Source organism: Podarcis erhardii (assembly GCF_964252035.2).
Source record: "Podarcis erhardii genome assembly, chromosome: 2".
Taxonomy (NCBI): domain Eukaryota; kingdom Metazoa; phylum Chordata; class Lepidosauria; order Squamata; family Lacertidae; genus Podarcis; species Podarcis erhardii.
The window spans coordinates 51,920,427-51,939,518 of record NC_138498.1 but is presented as its reverse complement, the minus strand read 5'-3'; the positions used below and the strand labels follow the sequence as shown (position 1 = coordinate 51,939,518).

Here is a 19,092-nt window from a genome sequence, read left to right as displayed (position 1 = left end):
AGATATTGGAGCACTCCAAGTCATTTGCCCATGTACGTGCATAGAAAATAGTTGATCTAGCTGAAAGGCAACAAGCAGAGAGCTGCATTGATCATTGCAATACATCCCTAAAGATTTTTAATGTATAACTATACTATAATTGTATAATCTTAGATGGTTGTCTTATCTTAGAAGGGTATGTGGCTGTGAGGGGGCATGGATATGACTATAACGAAGGGTCTCGGCACTTCTGAATGTGCCTCCGCCACTGTATGGCAGGCAGAAGGACTGGGAAAGGAATGGGGTGAAGTGGGAGAAGCTGCAATGTGACTGCTTAAATGGTATTTTTAATGCTACATCATGAATCTCCAGGTTACAGTCTGGTAACACTGAGTCTTGATGAACTCAGTGGATTTACTTTGCTCCATAAATGGGTTCTTCAGGAGGTGAGAGTGTCATGATTCCAATTGGTCCCTGCTGCTGTCCATCCTAAATATTTTGAGCAGGTTGCTAACTGGGAAGGAAACTTTTCTCAGGCCTTGCCCCCAGCTGAAATCTCTCTACTCCCCCCCCCCCCCCGCGCTAATGCAGCTCTCCCTTCAGAAACAGTCTGAGAACCAGCAAAGAATCTCATTTTTTTGAAAGGCCACTTAGAGAGCAAAATAGCTTCGGCTCTGCCTCACTGATACTGAAATATGTCTTCACACCAATGTTTTAGGTTGATAGGTTCTGGAATTATTCTCTTTCCCCAGTATGGTTTTCATTTCAAGAGTTATCTTTTGTTGTGCTGTGTAAATCAAGAATTAGTTTGTACTGAAGAAAATGCAACAAATGAGCCTCATTAGATTGTGGACTTCAGAAAGTATGGGCTGTGTAGCACAACTGATAGCATGATCAATAGCTATTTATAACCATTTATTTGATGGGCTTTTTATATAACTGAGCTGGGCAGGCAAACAATACTTCTTGGTAATTTATTTTTCTAGGACTTATGAGATCTTCTCAAAGAGTATGAGGCTGAAATGCTGAAACCATTTGTCTGGGGCAGACCGATTTAAAGTCTTGTGTTTCTATAACAGATTCTCAAAATGAGTGGCTGCTGTGGGAAGAGGAGCAGCTCCCCATTTCACTTCCCTGTTTAAAGAATTGCTGTTCTCACCTTGCAGACACCCAGCTGCACAATGCCCATATTTCTGTTCTCCATGCCGTAAAATTCGTGCCACTACTATGCACCCAGAGTAAGGATGTGTGAGAAAGATACTTTGTCAGCTTTTCACGGTGGACTGACCTTGTCCAAGTGTCCCCAACCTGTATGCGGATCAGAATGCAGTTCCCCTTTGGATCACACACTTCTGTGGATTTTGTGATGTATTTTCAGTGCACAAAAAGTGCACACACACACACACACACACACACACCATTTTATGCAAAAGATACATGCAAAATGCATTTTTATGGGTGAACAAAAGCATTGAAAAGTGTGCATTTTACATTAAAAACTTCATTTTATCTAAAAAAAGTGCACACAAAATGCATGTAGTGGCTGGAATAGGTCCTGGGAGACCAGGGTTCAAATCCCCACTCAGCTGTGAGTCTCACTGGGTGACCTTGGGGCAGCCACCGCCTCTCAGCCTAATCTACCTCACAGGGTTATTGTGGGGATGAATGGAGGTGAGGCAGCCATGTACGCACCTTGAACTCCTTGGAGAAACAGGTAGGACATAAATGTAATTAATAAGTAAAATTAAATAATAAAAAGAACAAAAGGGAATGGAACTTGCACACAGCAGGATGGAACAGGCAAAGGGATGAGTGCCACGATGAGACCCAAAACAGGACAGAATTAGCTGCTCTCTCCATCCTTTTCTGGAAATGATTGGGGCAAAAGCCTTGGAGCTCAACAATACGTTGGTTCTGGGTGGGAAGATAAAGGAATGGATGCCCATGGTTGCTCACTGTCAAGAATCCTGGATAAGGAAACATTGCTTTAGGTCAGGGGTTGGCAAGGCTTACCTTGCCTGGGCCAGTTCACTGCCACGGAGCCCCCTCTGTGGGCCGGATTGCGGGCATGCGTGAGCGTGCGTGCCTGCGATTTCCGGCATCTGCATCTGCGCAGACGCAATTTCTGGTTCCACGGAATCGAGTCCCTGTGCCGTGCTGTGCCAGTTTAGCACAGTGCGTGGGGACTCGCCAAGTGGGCAGCTCGGTTTGGGGGCGGCTCGGGAGTCAGTAAAACAACTCCTGTAGGCCGCTTGTGGCCCATGGGCCTTAGGTTGCCAACCCCTGCTTTAGGTTTTATTGGTTGGTTTTGAGAGTAGCAGAAGTAGGTCTCTAGTACTAGAAATGCAACTGGGTGCTAAAAGAAGACTGACAGGTGACTGCAGCCAGTGTCGAGGACTAGCAGCTTAAGCCTTAGCATCACGTCATAGGAAAAGTTAGAACTCATTCGCATGATGCTGGAATCATGGGTTACATCTAGATCAGATGTAACAGGGTTGTGTATCCAGAACCAGACTTTTCAACATCAGGACCCCCAACTGTCTCATAGAAAGCTGCCTTATTGGGCCAGCTCATTAGCTTATCTAGATCGTCTCAGTATTGTCTTCACTTACTGGCTCCTCAGGATATCAGATGGAATTATTCCCCAGGACATGCCAAGGATTGCACCTGGGGTCTTTTGCAAGCAAAACCTCTGCCCTATCACTGTGCCATAACGCATGTTGCTGTCAACTCTTTGTTGGAAGCCTTTGCAGTGGTAAAATGTATATCTGTGCCTAAAAATCTCAGTGTCTTGTCATGCACAACAGGACTGCATATGACGGAACTTCAATGGTTTGCAAACAGTTTGTACTTTCAGAATGGAAGCCCCATATAAATGTGCTTCTGTGCCATCGAATACAATTAACTTATTTTAGATTGCCATTGGGAGAATAACATGTGAGCTGTTCCTCTTGGGCCCCTTCTCCCTTATGAGTCTGCAAGCTGACGTGTTAGCAGGTGTTAAGTGGCAGCTGTGGTCAGATCTCACTCGCAACGCTAGGTGATGACAAACTGTACAGTACCGTGCTGCGACCGTGAAGGGCAGGGGAGGGGTGTGTGATTCCGCTGGGTTGAACAACAGAAAAAACGGCATAATTAAGGTCAGGAACTTTGCTCACGAGCTGACGCTCGACAGCCACAAACTTGAGAGCAGTAGCGGGTATCTCAGGAAGTGACACAGTTTCTCAGCACAGCTAAGTTTGCTTTGGCTTGGAGAGCCAAAAACGAAGAAAAGACAACATACACCCACCACGAGAAAATCCTGGCTTTTGTCACTGTCAACTTCATAAACATCCAGCCTTGCAAACATCCCCCAGTTTGATATCACAGCCTAGCGTTGCCTCTGGAATCCTCAGGGAATGTGCCTTGATCCAAACAAGGGGTTTTTTTGTGTGATATGTGCACTGTTTTCTGCACTGAGATCATCCACCAGAGGCATATGAAACTGCTGCAAAATTCTAGAGCAGGGATCTGCACACACAGCAGCAGGCTACAACCAGCTGGTGTCCTTGGGGAATCCCTAAGCCCACCTGATCTACTGCTGGGGAAGGAGGCCAAATTTTGTGCAGCAGCTATTAAAATACGACATATAATGATTAGCACCCAGGATTAGTAGAACATATTGACCAATGGACACTCCTAGGTCAGAAGGGTTTCCTTTTTGACAGATAAATGACCACACAAAACTGCACTTTCATGTATACATGATTTTATATTATTTTACCTTGCCTTGAGCTTTTAAATTTTGTAATTGGTGGTTTTTTGTTTTGATACTGGTGATTGACCACAATGAAAGGACTTGACTACTACTGAGGAACAAGAATCCAGCCTGGTCATTCCTTCTAGTCATTATTTAATATCTGAGCTGCACGTACTTCTAGGAAAAGTTATTTGGCAGAGGAGAGGTGTGTGGAGCAAGATGACAGAATCTTTTGGCATATTTCTAAATTCCATTTTTTTCTGAACACCAAAAAGACTTGCATAGATCACACCCACACCATACGTTTAAAGCACTCTTTCTCTCCCAAAGAATCATGGGAACTATAGTTTACCCCTCACAGAGCTACACTTCCCAGCACCCTAAAGAAACTGCAGTTTCCAGAATTCTTTGAAGGAAGCCATGACTATCAAAGTGGATTCTGGAATTTGAACTTGGCAATCTATGCAGATGGCTTTGTATCACTCTCTCCCACGTAAACCCGAAATTGAGGTATGCGGAGCTGCTAGAGGACACCTAGAGATGGGAAGGTAAAAATTGGTGTTTGATTTCTGCGTAGCCCATTAGGCTCTTTCTCAAGGGACCAGGGTTATCATACCATATGCAATGATCTCTGGCAGGCAAGCAAGCCCCAGTAAGAAGTAATGACTCTCCAGCAGTTTTATGTACATTTATTTACAAAAAGACACATCCAGAGCCCAGCATCTCACCTGCTCACATTTATGCTTGTTGCTCAGTCTGACGTTTCTCCCCTCCCACAGCAGGAAGGACGTCAGACTCCCGCCTTTCCCCTCTTGCCCTTCCGTTGCCATCTGATTTCATCCAGACGCCTGGATCAGGGACTGAGAGGCTGACCTTCCCACCTCGGAGCTAAACAATATAAGCTAAGAGCATTTGCAGATGACCTAGTTTTGACTTTGCAGCAGCCAGAAGCCAGCACAAAAAGAGTTTTAGAACTAATTGAAATATTTGGTCAAGTGGCTGGTTTTAAATTAAATAAACAGAAGACAAAGGTGCTGGGAAAAAATCTAACGATGGGGAAAAAAGATAGTTTTCAAAGGGAAACTGGTTTGGAAATAACAAAAAAAGTGAAATATCTGGGGGTGAATTTAACATCTAAAAATGTGAATTTGTTCAAAGACAATTATGAGAAATGTTGGCTGGAAGTTAAGAAAGATTTTGACATATGGTCTAGGTTGAGACTATCCTTGTTAGGCCGAATTGCTGTTATTAAGATGAATGTATTGCCGAGATTGTTGTTTTTGTTCCAGACATTGCAAGTTCTAGATAGGATGGACTGTTTCAAGAAGTGGCAGAAAGATATATCCAAATTTGTCTGGCAGGGCAAAAAGCCCAGAATAAAATTCAAGATATTAACTGATGCAAAAGATAGGGGGGGTTTTGCTCTGCCGGACTTAAGACTTTACTATGAAGCAGCAGCTTTCTGCTGGTTGAAGCAATGGCTACTTCTTGAAGACACAGACATTTTAGACTTGGAAGGGTATGATAATTAATTTGGCTGGCATGCATATTTATGGTATGACAAGGCAAAGGTTTATAAGGGCTTTAAAAATCATATTGTCAGGAAAGCTTTGTATAATGTTTGGAATCGATATAAGGATTTGTTGGAAAATAAAACACCCAGATGGTTGTCACCAATGGAAGCTAGAGCGGTGAAAAAACTTAATATGGACTCTAATTGGCCAAAATATTGTGAAATTATAGAATATGACGGTGAAGAAGTTAAATTACAGAGTTTTGAGAAACTAAAATCCAAAGTTCGAGACTGGTTACACTATTATCAGATAAATGAGACTTTTAAGCAGGACAGGAAACTAGGATTTCAGAAGGAGAGGTCAAAATTGGAAACAGAATTGTTAGAGACCAATACTAAGAATTTGTCTAAAATGTATAATTTGTTGCTGAAATGGAACACACAGGATGAAACGGTTAAATCAGCTATGATCAAATGGGCACAAGACTTAGGTCATGATATTATGTTCGCTGACTGGGAACAGTTATGGACCACAGGCCTTAAATTTACGGCATGTAGTGCCTTGAAAGAAAACATAATGAAAATGATCTATAGGTGGTACATGACTCCAGTCAAGCTTGCAAAGATATACCATTTGCCCAATAATAAATGCTGGAAATGTAACGAATGTGAAGGAACTTTCTATCATCTTTGGTGGACCTGCCCAAGGGTTAAAGCCTACTGGGAAATGATCTATAATGAAATTAAGAAAATCCTTAAGTGGACATTTGTAAAGAAACTGGAGGCTTTTCTCTTGGGCATGGTCGGCCAATTGGTACCAAAGAAAGATAGGACCTTTTTCATGTATGCAACTACAGCAGCAAGAATTCTCCTGGCAAAGTATTGGAAGATGCAAGAATTACCTATTCTGGAAGAATGGCAGACGAAGGTGACTGAATTTATGGGACTGGCAGAGATGACCGGCAGAATCCGTGATCAGAGGAGAGAGACAGTGGAAGAGGACTGGAAAAAATTTAAAATATATCTTAAGAACTGTTGCAAAATCTCAGACTGATAAAATGTCAAGGGGTAAGAAACAGAGAATTATAGCTGTAAATATTTAAGTCAAGAGAATTTTGAGGGAAATTAAATATAGAAATGGAATGAAGGATTGCTAAAAAAAATTTGAAACAAGGGTGCAGTGAAGGGGAGGCATGGGGAAGTCATGTGTTGTTTATGAATGTTTTTATTTGTGTGTTTTTTGTTTATGAAAATTAATAAAAATTATTTTTTTAAAAAAGAGAGAGGCTGACCTTCCCCCTCCTCCCCCCCTCAACACAGACTCAGACCTCTGCTTATCTGCTGATTGCCTAGCAACACTCTGGCTGCCTTTCAACTCTTCCTCTCCTTGAGAGCTAACAGAGTCTTCCCCGGGAAGGGGAGGGTCAAACTGCCCTTTCTCGACTGTCAGCCAGCTCTCATCTGCAGAATCAATCCCTCGTTCACTTAGCTCAATTTCTGAGTCTGACTCTTCCCCTGCACTCGGGTGTGTGTGTGTGTGTGTGTCACGTTCCTGCCAACATACTTAGGTACATACATACATACATAGCTGTCATCCTTAGTGTCCTCCTGGACTCAGATGTGCTCCTAGAGGTACAGGTGGCAGCTCTAGGTAGGAGCACTTGCTAGCCATTGCATCTGGTTCACCAACTGCACCCGCTTCCTAGAAAACAGGGATCTTGCCATAATTATTCACAGATTGGTAATCTCGTGGATAGACTGCGGTGATGTTCTTTCCATGGGGTTCCATGAGCAAGATAACTGAATCCCCAGGTGGTGCAGATTGCTTAAGTCAGATACCAGTGGACTGGTGGATGTTTGTTCTAGGTGTACACAAAGAGTATTTTTAAAACTAATCCAGAGAACCTACTGCAGGTGTAGCCAACGTGATGCCTTCCAGATGTTGCTGAACTACACCTACCATCATCCCTGACTCTTGGCACATTGACTAGAGCTGATGGCACCACATACCTATTGAAAACCAATAAATATAAAATGTGTTACATAGGGAATGCTGCTTCACACTGAATGCTAATGACATTATTACTCCTGGAAGAGAAGTCTCCTTATTCTCTGTCTCCCAGCATCTACGTATTATAAGTCTTTTCTGTAGAATTTGTACCAGACTGAATAATGTTCAGCAGTTTGCAATGAAAAGCATTTGCCCTGTTAGCAAAAGCTTATTAAACTGTCTTTAAGTTTTGTTTTAAGAAGGCATTATTATAGTGAAAAGTATAAGTGTTCCTACCTACTGAAGGGAGGGGGTAGCATTGGGCTCAAGGATGCAAGGGTTAAAATGACAAGATGAACAAAGCAATTGTATCATACCTGCCTCCAATATTATTCCTGAATGAGACAAATCATTAAGTAGCATGGTCCATCAATATAAAAATAAATTCCATCTCCATTTTGATAGCAATGTACTTACTCCTTGATTTCTAAATTGTCTTATTCCTCAGTAACTACCATAGACATCTCTTGAGAGTTCCAGTGTGGTTAAACCTGTAGTAAAGGTAAAGGTAAAGGTACCCCTGCCCGTAGGGGCCAGTCGTGTCCAACTCTAGGGTTGTGCGCTCATCTCACTTAAGAGGCCAGGAGCCAGCGCTGTCCGAAGACACTTCTGGGTCACGTGGCCAGCGTGATGAAGCTGCTCTGGCGAGCCAGCACCAGCGCAGCACACGGAAACGCCGTTTACCTTCCCGCTATAAAGCGGTTCCTATTTATCTACTTGCACTTAGGGGTGCTTTCGAACTGCTAGGTGGGCAGGAGCTGGGACCAAAAGATGGTAGCTCACCCCGCTGCGGGGATTCGAACCGCCGACCATACGATCGGCAAGTCCTAGGCACTGAGGTTTTACCCACAGCACCACCCATGTCCCAAAAAACCTGTAGTACATATGGCTATTATCCAACTTCATGGAATCCTCTGGGGTCAACTGTGATTTTGGCATGATGTTTTGACTACAAAAGTTTCATTAATCTGTGCTTAAGAGATGGTTGAACACAAAGTCCATAGGACAATATAGGCTGGTCCAGAGAATTCTAATAATGCCATATCATATGCCTGTTTTGAGTTGGACCTTGAAATCAATAAGAAAACGCTGAAGGAAATTACTGACAAAGAGTTGGAGATATTCGGGGAGGCTACCTGCATCTTTGTTAGGATCTTACTTAGCCATGTAATCATAAAATTTGGGTGGTGGCAGGGGTTATTTAGGTCTGCCACGATGGGCCTTCCTCATCTCCGCCAAGCTAAGCAGTTGGCTCCTTACCTCTCTCGCCCTGACCTAGCCACTGTGATCCATGCGACGGTCACCTCCAGACTGGATTATTGTAACTCGCTCTACGTGGGGCTGCCCTTGAGACTGACCCAGAAACTCCAACGGGTGCAGAATGCCGCAGCGAGACTCCTTACGGGGTCTTCGCTTAGAGATCACATTCATCCGGTGCTATACAAGCTGCACTGGCTCCCGGTGGAGTACAGGATCAGGTTTAAGGTGCTGGTTTTAACCTTCAAAGCCCTATACGGCCTAGGGCCCTCGTACCTACGGGACCGCCTCTCCTGGTATGCCCCACAGAGGAACTTACGGTCTTCAAATAAAAACACCTTGAAGGTCCCAAGCCACAGAGAGGTTAGGCTGGCCTCAACCAGAGCCAGGGCTTTTTCGGCTGCGGCTCCAACCTGGTGGAACGCTCTGTCACAAGAGACAAGGGCCCTGCAGGACTTGACATCTTTCCGCAGGGCCTGCAAGACAGAGCTGTTCCACCTGGCCTTTTGTTAGGGCGCAGCCTGACTCCCTCCTTTGGCAATCTTTTCAAGACTTTAGCTTATGGTTGCCATTAATTTTGTTTTTAACTCATTTTTATAATGTTTTATAATGTTGTATTGTTTTAGTGTTGTTAGCCGCCCTGAGCCCGGCTTCGGCTGGGGAGGGCGGGATATAAATAAAATTTATTATTATTATTATTATTAGGAAGTTTCTTTCAAACTTTGGTCATGTGCCCATCTTTTCAGCTATCTGCCACATACTCTGGATCATTCTAAGATTCCAGACTGATTAGTCTTTGCTGTTTCTGCCACTGAATCTTTTCAATACCTTCTTTCCTTACACTCTGTAAGGCTGTGACATGCCTCAATGATAAGTTAATCTTCCAAGAGCCACCACTGGCTGGGAGCAGAGTCAAGCTGGACCTTGTCTTGACTTCATTCCGGGAATGGTCATAAACAGCAGCCTTGTTCATAATTGACTCTCCTCCAGGTAGGCCTTTTCGAGCTTGTCAGCCTCAGGCTTCATTTCACACTCATTCAAGTGATAAACATTGAAGTTTGCATTTTTTTCCTGGAGAATTTTACAGAACGTTTTTGCCTGGCACTTGTTGGTCATAATAACAGTGATCTCACAGAGACAAACTTGGCAACAGTTCTGCCTTATTTTGCCAATGTGTTGTGTGCATGGGCACCTATGCGACAGAGTTACAAGTAAGCATTATCCCCATTACTCATTAGGACGTCCCAGTTTGACCTGGCTGTGGTTGCTCCATGCAGAAATGAAAGAGAGCACAGACCATTATTAATTATGGCAAATTAATGGTGTTTCCCTCCACCCACCCGCCCCTGGAGTCTCCTGGCCATTTTCTCTTAGAACAGCCAATCCTTTGCTGCTTTTAATGGGGTGTTTCCACTGTTGTTAATAACTGCAAGCCATGCAAATGAAGATCTTTTACTGGCCTTCGTATTCTGCCCTAGCTTTGCAAAGCCAGAAAGGTGGAAGAGCAGAATAGGGGACCCGTTTTCTGTGACTAGCAAATGCAGTTTATGGAAGCGGGAGGCATGAGAAATAAAAGGCAGAAGGAAGTAACTAGGTTTTGAAATCAGGAAAGCAAAAGGTTTCACAAGGGTGCCATTTTATTAGTAATATGTCCTCAGGCAAAGGAGGTGCTTGGGCGGTTTCCTTGCTGCCTTGTTTCTTCTTTATCTAAACTCAAGGGTGGATGGATCTGTCGATTCTGATCTCTCTCGTTTTCTCATTCTCCCAGTCTTAATTTCTGCAATGTGGAATTTAAAAGGGATTTCAAGAAATCCTCGTGAAAATGCACCAGCAATTTGGTTTCTCTTAATATGCACCTTTCTGTGTGCAATTTTGCCTAGTATGGTTTTATGCAAGCAATTTCCTGTAACAGAATGCATTCCCCCCCCCACTACTATATGCATTTGTAGGCATGCTTTCTCCAGTGTAGTCATTCTTCTGCACATGTTTTAGTTGGAGAATTGCTTTGCAAAATTCAGAGAAGTGCGAAATTTGAAGGATAGGTGCATTTCTGTTCACAAATCGGTTTGGGAAGTTCAAATGAGGGAGCTTCACATTGAAATGTGGACCAAACTGAACTGATCTCCGACCCCACTACTAGCCAATTCACAATATTGTCTGTTAATTTGTTTCGGTGATATAAAGACAACAGTATCATAAATGCATAGAAAACAAGCAACCAGGATGTTGAGGCATCATTAGCAGTGAGAGAACTTTCCACTGGACACAAACTCTAAGGCCATTGGGAAGACCTTTTCCAGAGAAACAGGTCTCTCCAGAATGACACTTGATTATATGGAGGTCTGTGCACATGTGTTTTCCTGTTTGAATACAACAAAAAAAGGAAACCACGTCTGTATCAAATTATCTTGTGATGTTGAGCCTGGAAGGTTGCAGTGGCTCATTTGTGCTGGTTGCACTATTTGCTATAGCTTGTCGAACCAGCACTGTATGGTGTGGCTTGCTCTCGATCTTCAGCATCTGGCTACCTCCATATGGACTGCTGCCAGCATTAGGTTCCCCCTCAAATACCATCACATTTATATTCAGCCTTTTCTCCAAGGTGGCATACAAGGTCTCCCAGATTATTTTTTAAAACCCAAGTTTTTCAGGGGCTTGTTGGGACAATTGATTCTGCTTGACTTACCTCCAAAGCAGCAGCAAAGAGATGCTTTGCTAGTATTGCAGGAGAGTATTCCAGTAACTGGATGTGAATGTTTTCGTTCAAAATTACAGCTGCTGAAGCGCTCTGTGGTTTTCTCATTACATGGAACTAAGTACATATCCTGTTTCTAGGATCTCTCTCTCTCTCTCTCTCTCTCTCTCTCTCTCTCTCTCTCTCACACACACACACACACACACACTGCTTCAACTGCCTCTTATTTTTCTTATGAATATTTCTGCCTCACTATTTGCTTTGGGCTAGGAAATTTTTATTTTCCTGTGAACATAAACAGTGAACTGTACAAACTCTGCTCCTTGGAAAAGTGGGCCGCTGTTTGTTTAGAGGACATCTGGGATCCCAAATGTAGAACATATTTTGTGCAGCTACAATCTGCTCTTCAGGAGGACCAGCCAGGAGCAACCAGCTACTGGCTGAAACAGTCCATAGAAACTCGCACAACATATACAGTATCTGAGGTAATGCAGTTGTTCTGAATGTCTCTACTGTTGTATGCAGTTTAGCTGCAAGGCAAACATTTAGCCCAGGAGGGAGCCAAGAGGGTGCCTCCAGATGTTGTTGGACTCCAACTCCCACCAGCTCCAGCTAACATGGCCAGTGCTGAGGGATGATGGGGATTGTAGTCCACTAACATTTAAAGGGGACCCAATTGGATACCACTGGTTTAATCTATTTAGTTCTTCATACAGTTGTGAGCAGCGGCTTTTTCATAGACTAACCATGAGCCTGGATGTTCTTCATGCACACAGAAGGCTATGGCCATCTTTCAATGAACAGTAAATTTGTCTTTATTTGTACTTTTTCCTTGGACCTCTATGCATCAACAGATAGTGGAGCCAATTTTCCTATAGCAGCATCACTGCCATTTATCTGGAGGCTGTAAGGGGGGAGTCGTCTGGCTCTGAGGTTGGGTCTGCGGGGGCACACCAGCAGCATCCACAGCGCTGCCAGTTTGCCCTCCCAGCCGCAGCCTCACCACCACCTAGCCCCACCCCATCCAGGTAAATGGCTCCTGAATTATGCCTACACCACTGTGGTTGTGTGTCCTAAGTGCTGGCCATCCTAGCCCTCTGTCTATTGCTTCGTTTGAGGTTGGGAGCTTTTCCTGTACTCAGAAGGACTTATATTTAAATGCTTTCCAGGAATATAGTTGTTTTAGGTTTAAGGTTATTATCTTCACTGCTCAGTTCTTATATCTACCTGGATATTTAGGTCTGCCCCCCTCCCCACATTGCTTCAGTCTGCAAGTTATTACAAAGGCATTATTTCCTTCATTTTGCTTCTGCGGGTCATGCATTTCTGTGGGGATACCTGCTGTCACTAGGACTGTGCTGAACTGCTTCCCTGCCTTCTTGAAAATGCCCGCTGCTTGCAAAACAAGCACTCTTTCTTCCTGCCTCTTTGTAGTAGCTGCGTATGGAACATTTCAATGGGCTGCGATTGCCTGTGCTTCCTTTTGAATGCAATAAGGTGACTGAGGGATTCTTTCCCTTTAAAACAGGTTTATAATGCTCCGTTTGAACTTGCAGTGGCATGAGGCTTTTAATTTTTTTTTTTTTTTTAAAAACCCAGTATTCTTTGATTCCAAGCTTTGGTTTGTGATTTGATTACTCATTTCCCCTGGTGCAAAAGAAAGTTTCCCTATGGCACTGTGATTCTGAGCTAAAGGCATGTGTATGTCCCCGCTTCACATGCAAACACAGGTATACCAGCATGTGTAGACGTAAGCACATGATGACAACAGGTGAGGCATCGCACTGCATGACCGTCTTAGCAAACCACCCAGTGTAGGCAAGATGACTAGCACCCAGGTTGTTGCTGACTGCCCAATTCTCTGCTCAAAAGATGATCCTGTAGGAGGAGTGGCTGGGGTGGGGGAGAAAAGCCTGTTGTGTTTGCTGTGGCCATAGCGTCCCCTTGATTCTACCTGGTCATCGTCCGCACCCTCTTTGCTACCTCCAGTTTTAAGAAATTGCCATGGCCCTAGAGCACAACTGACCTACTGTCATCATTTCAGATGTGCTCATACAGTGGTACCTCAGGTTTCAGATGCTTCATGTTACAGACGCTTCAGGTTACAGACTCCGCTAACCCAGAAATAGTACCTCGGGTTAAGAAATTTGCTTCAGGATGAGAACAGAAATCATGCAACGGAGGTGCGGCGGCAGCGGGAGGCCCCATTAGCTAAAGTGGTACCTCAGGTTAAGAACAGTTTCAGGTTAAGAACGGACCTCCAGAACGAATTAAGTTCTTAACCTGAGGTACCACTGTACTTGCTGCAATGGCTGCCACAGCTACCCACCCCCATCTTCCAAAAGGAGTGATCTGCAGAATCATCCTGGGCCAGCCCTGATCCCATCCACCTTCCCCCTAAAGATCTGCATAAACTGGAACTGTGTCAGAGACAGCTTGTTCCCATGAATAAACAGTGGGCACTGCAGATGGTGCTGGATGGATAGGGAGTCCCACAAGGCTGCCAGCAGGTATAGCTGCCAGCAGGTATAGCTGCCAGCCGAGTCACCTCCACCTCCCTTTCCCCATTGGTCCATGAAGCGTACCAAAACTAACAGTTCCCTTAGTTTGATACCACAGCCACTGAGCGTTCACTGTCTCAGACTGAACTACAGTGCTGTATGGTCTAGGAGTTGACTCCTCTGTAAGGGTCGCTAAATGTACAGTTTGTTGCTAAGTGCCTTGGGCATATGCATCATTTCTCTGTTGTCTCTGCAGCTTGCCAGTTTGCTTGCTTAAACTGAGGCTCAGGCTATGAGCTGCACTCAACAGAATGAATGCTTCCCCTTATTTTGCCCCCTGTGATGGAAAGCAGCTGCAGAAAGGTTGGGGTGGGGGATATAGCCACTGAAGAGTTAAGCACCCCTCTCCCAGTGTATTGTTAGGATCTACATTGCAAATTTCAGTGATTGCTTTGGAGTGTGTGTGTATGAATGTGAAACAGATGCAGGACTCAACGTCACATGTATTTTGCCTTGGCATAATTCAAAGTCACTGCTTGTTTTAGGGTAAACTAATTGATGAACCATTTTAGGGCTTTTTGAAAACCATATTTCACTCCTGTGTCTGGGGTTTGTGTCAAATACACCATAGCCTTCTTCTCCTTCTTAACATAAAAACAAAGTTCTGATGCTACCAGTAACAGAATGGCCAGAAATATGTTACTCAGTTTGAGTCCTTCCCCTCCTCCTTCCTTTTGCTGACTGAACCATCTGAAGGTACTTCGATCTCTGGCAACAAGGGGCAGTTATTTTAACTCCATTTTGCTGGAGGGTAAAAGGTTTAGCACTCCTGATCTACAGCTTGTATTTCTTGACTTCTGGTATATGAACCAAAGCAGTCCTTTTACTTTTATAGGCTTGTTTGTTTGCTTTTCTTGTCTGTCCCTGGGTGTCTGTTTTTCATCACAGTGACAGATAGGCTGTTTCTCATGAATACATACGAAGACACCTTTCATTACTTCACATTGCACAGTTATGTATCCCAGCATGCAGCTCTCTGTCCCCTCCCCACTTCTCCTAGTCCTGACTCCTTGCATGTGAAAGCTGCAGACTGTCATCTTCCTATACCACTTACCCAGGAATAAATCCCTGTGCATTCAATGGGTGTTCACTTCTGAGCAGACAAGTAAATGACAGCACAATCCTATACATAAGTCACAAGTTTCTCAAAGTCTTGGAACTATCGAACAGAATGGTGGCATGTACAGATTGCAACAAATAAAGAATACGATGGTGATGGTGATGGTGATATATCTCTTCCTAGGACACTGTAATAATCAAATAGTTTGGTGTGAATCAAATAGGAGGGATAGGCAAATCTGTCAGTTTTCATTTCTCTCCCTTTTCACTTCTCCACATTTCTGCATTAGTTTGTGATACACACACACACATTCCTCTTGAAAATCACTAGCATTTTTTTTAAAAAAATAAACTTTTATTTTGCTTTAAACAAGTACATATAAATATAGACAACCAAAATTACAAAGGGAAGTTCCTTAATAGTAATAGTGAATTACTATTAATTCACTAGCATTTAAGTGTCAATTTCGCCTAATATACACGTTTGCAAAGCAAATTCATCCAAGTGCAAATTTTGATGGATGGCTGTGTTTCAATTCATGTATTGTTTCAGAAAATGCAGATTGGGTAAATTTGCCTTTAAATGGGAACTGAATAGAATCCCCCCCCCCATCCCTACTGGTCACAAAGTGATTATGTACCTATGTGCAAGCATACCAGTGTGCAAAGGCTCTGAATATTCTGTATCCTTCCTGTTAGCTGGGTGTAGAGTATATATTAAGAGCCTATGCACATTGTTTGATACTTGCATAGCCCCATGAATAAGTTCCAGTTAGCCCAAGGAAGCCAAAGTGGAACCAACAGTCATGATACTATTCCACATTTGTACCCACTTGGATTGTCTGCACAGTTCTTTATGGAGCTGCTTTCTCATATTTCAGAACATTAATGCCTCAAAGCTGTGTTGCGCTTTGCTATTTTAATCAACAAAGAAGGTTGTTTTCTAAACTTTTTCTTCCTCTCCCTGCTTTTTTTCTGAAGGAGTGGTGGTGAGTGTAAAGGCAGACTCTGTGTCTCTGGAAAGCAATTTTTAAGCCAGTTCCTCTATCAGGGTCAGTTATCTGCAGTAATACACAACTGTTCCATTGTTTCCCCAGTTCCCTAGCTGCATCCAGTCCTTTTTGTTGTTGTTGTACATGGTTTTGTCCCTTTAAGACGAATAGCAAGTCACTTTCTTCCACCCAGGCTTCTCCTTGTTCTCTGCAAGTCCATGCTCACCATGGGTGTGGAGCAGACATGTCAGTGTCTGTCAGTATTACAGTCAGTGTTCAGTGGTGAAAAGAAAATTATTCTGACTCTCATAATGAAAAAAGGGCAAATGACCACCTCACTGACAAACAGCAATGTACCTAACATGTTTCTGCGGAAACCACTTGTTGATAAAGAATAAATAGGAGCCATGTTGCTGGTGGCATGGGTGGAGGAGCCAGAGGGAGGGTGGTGCACCAGTAAAGTAATTTAGATCTGCCTTGGGAGGAGATGCCTAAGTGTGCCAAGTTTTACAGATAATTTTTATTGCTACTATTTCCCACATGGCTTTTCCACACTCCACAACAAAGCAACCTTGGCCAAGAGCCAGTGGCTGGCCTAAGGTCACCCAGTGAGCTTCATGGCTGAGTGGGGAATTGAACCCTGTTCCAGCTGCCTACCTTTCACTGTTCAACCTAGACATCTATGAAGTTGATTTTAAATTATGTAGTCGCTACACCTTCCACACAGGCATCAACTTCAGGTGAAGAATGATCTTCTTTCAAATGGAAACACTTCTTGGTGAATTCACGTTCTCAGATTATGGGAAAGCAAATCCTTGATGGATTTATCACCTCCAGATTGAATGTCAGGTAGCTGCCTGAGGCACCAAGAAGTAATCATGTAGGAAAACTGACTATGAGATAATTGATGAAAGTGACTGCAGACATTCAGTTTTGTGTGGCATGGTTGCAGCTATCATGTGAACTTCATTGTTGCCTGTGATTTTGTGCTAGACCATTTGAACTGGTCCTGTCATCCAGAAATCTTCCAGAAGCTATGTCAATACTTAACCAATCTCAATCTCAAAAGCTGTAACTTTTCTTCCCCACCAGCTGCTCATTTGCCTTTTCTCTAGCCCCTTCCATTGGTTGATTGCCAAGAGCTTTCTGTGTTTATGTGACTTCTCCCTTCACACCCATCTTTCCGATAGTTCTTTTAATGAAGCAATGGCATGTTCTTTGTTATGTGAAAGCCTGGCCTCAAGGAAAGCAGTGTTATGTGAGCGAAAGTGGAAATAGGAAAAAAAAATTGGCTAGACTATGCATGAGAAACACAGCATACAAAACCCAAAGGGCTGCACCCTAGCTGCCCAACCCTAGGGGTTTTACATGACAAATGATGAGCAATAGAAATGAGGTGTGGAACAGACTACTTGTGATACTTTAACTATTCCCCCCAAATCCTCTGTTTGATTCACTGTGGATCAGCACATGCCCAAAGAATCAGTAAGCTGTTCAGCACTGCTACTGCAAGTTGTAACAATGGAAAATATCCCTTGCACATTCCTAGGCATTCATTTCTGCCATGTGCCGGTATGCTGTGTATTTGCCTCAGTAATTCAATTTAAATAGTTTAAACCTGCGTAATTCTAATGCATTAGCAAAAGCTGATTCATAAATGCTAACCCACTGCCATGCCTTAAACTCTGCCCTTTCTCACCTGAGAGGTATATTTTTAGAACCTACCCTCTCTTTGTGATTCTAAGTTGTTTTTAATTGTTTTTAATGTATTTTAAATGGTTTCAACCCATCTTGGAACCTTAGGAAGAAGGGTGTATAATAAATTAAAACACCACCCTCATTTAAGCAGTGGTGCTGAGAGTTGTTAAGGGACCCCTATTCCCTTCAGAAAGCTACAGTTCCCAGAGTTTCCTGTGAAGAAGGATTGGTTGTTTGAACGCTCTGGGTATTGTAGTTTTGTGAGCTGAATAACAACTCTCAGCACCCTTAACAAGCCACAGTTCCCAGAAGCCATGACTGATGTGTGATATTGCTTTAAATGCATATGTGGCCATTGTGGCATGCCCCAAGGAACAACAATATTTTATGGAACAGTGTGATCTCTCTTTTTTTTACTGAAAACTCTCAGTGGTGTGTTTTTTCTTGCACTGGAAGCTGAACTGGAAGACAATGCAAAACTGGCTCTTCCACTTTCTGAACTCCTAAACCTTTATCTATAATTACGTTTTGCAATGTTTTAGCTAAGATAAACCAACTCTTCAAAAGCAGGAAAGCTGCATTAGAAAATTAAGAGTCTTATGTCTATATAAGATTTGGGGAAATGGTAGCTTCATAGGAGAGTAGAGCAGTCAAGGGATGAGAACACAGAAGGTGCTAGAATGGGTATGTTCCAAGCAAATACCCAGTTGCCATGGATGCAATGTTGCATTATGATGCCCTGCTGAAGTATTCCAAGTATTCCTTTGCCCCTGGGGAAGGTGTGCAATGCATCATGTGTTTCATACTTTCCATTAAAGTTTTCCTCTTATCCCAGCGCTGCTCTGAGGCTTCGCCTTCTTATATCTCTCACTGGAAACCATTGTGTCATCAGCGAGCCAAGCTGCCTCCCAAGCTCCATTTGTTTTATATCAACAGACTAAAAGATGACCTGGATCAAACTGGTGATTATTAAATAGTCCTGGGATGAATATTTGCCTATTTCAGTTTTATTCTGGAGGGTAAATATTTCTTTTTTAAAACAGCAACAGCAACTAGAACCCTTAATCACGAAGTATTCTGCCCTTTCCCAGTCAGGTACTGTAATGGTTCTAGGGGTTGCTCGTGTGTAAACCGGCGCCACACCTGGCTGGGTTGCCTGAGTGAACCTTTTCTGTCCGGACAGCCACTCACCCGTGGCTGTCTCAATCGCTGGCAGAATCCGTCAGTGGGCGTTTCTTGAACTTCTTCCAGCAAAGAAGCTCTTTGACGCCTAGTCTCCTCCTACTCTCCCTGCACGGAAGCCTTCTGCGCAAGGAGGGTGTAGGCAGCGGAGGACCCTTACTCTACCCGCTGGTCCCCGGCGAGGAGTCATGGGACCGCCTGGCCGATTCCCCCATCTGCCCCCCTTCTCCACTGGTGCTACTCTGATTTCCTTCCCCAGAAGATGGGCTGCCTCTCCCCATCCCGGGATGCTCTCCGTAATCCCTCTGGAGCCCGCTCTCTTCCTCCGGCCCTGATGGCAGTTCCCTGACAGGTACAGTGCCATTTC

At 43.6% G+C, this 19,092-nt stretch overlaps 1 protein-coding gene across 2 annotated transcripts in view; it reads left to right on the top strand.

The window, feature by feature from the left end:
• ADRB2 (adrenoceptor beta 2) overlaps positions 1-19,092 on the top strand; it is a 62,920-nt gene that overhangs the window by 17,312 nt on the left and 26,516 nt on the right. The gene's annotated exons all lie outside the window — the stretch shown is intronic.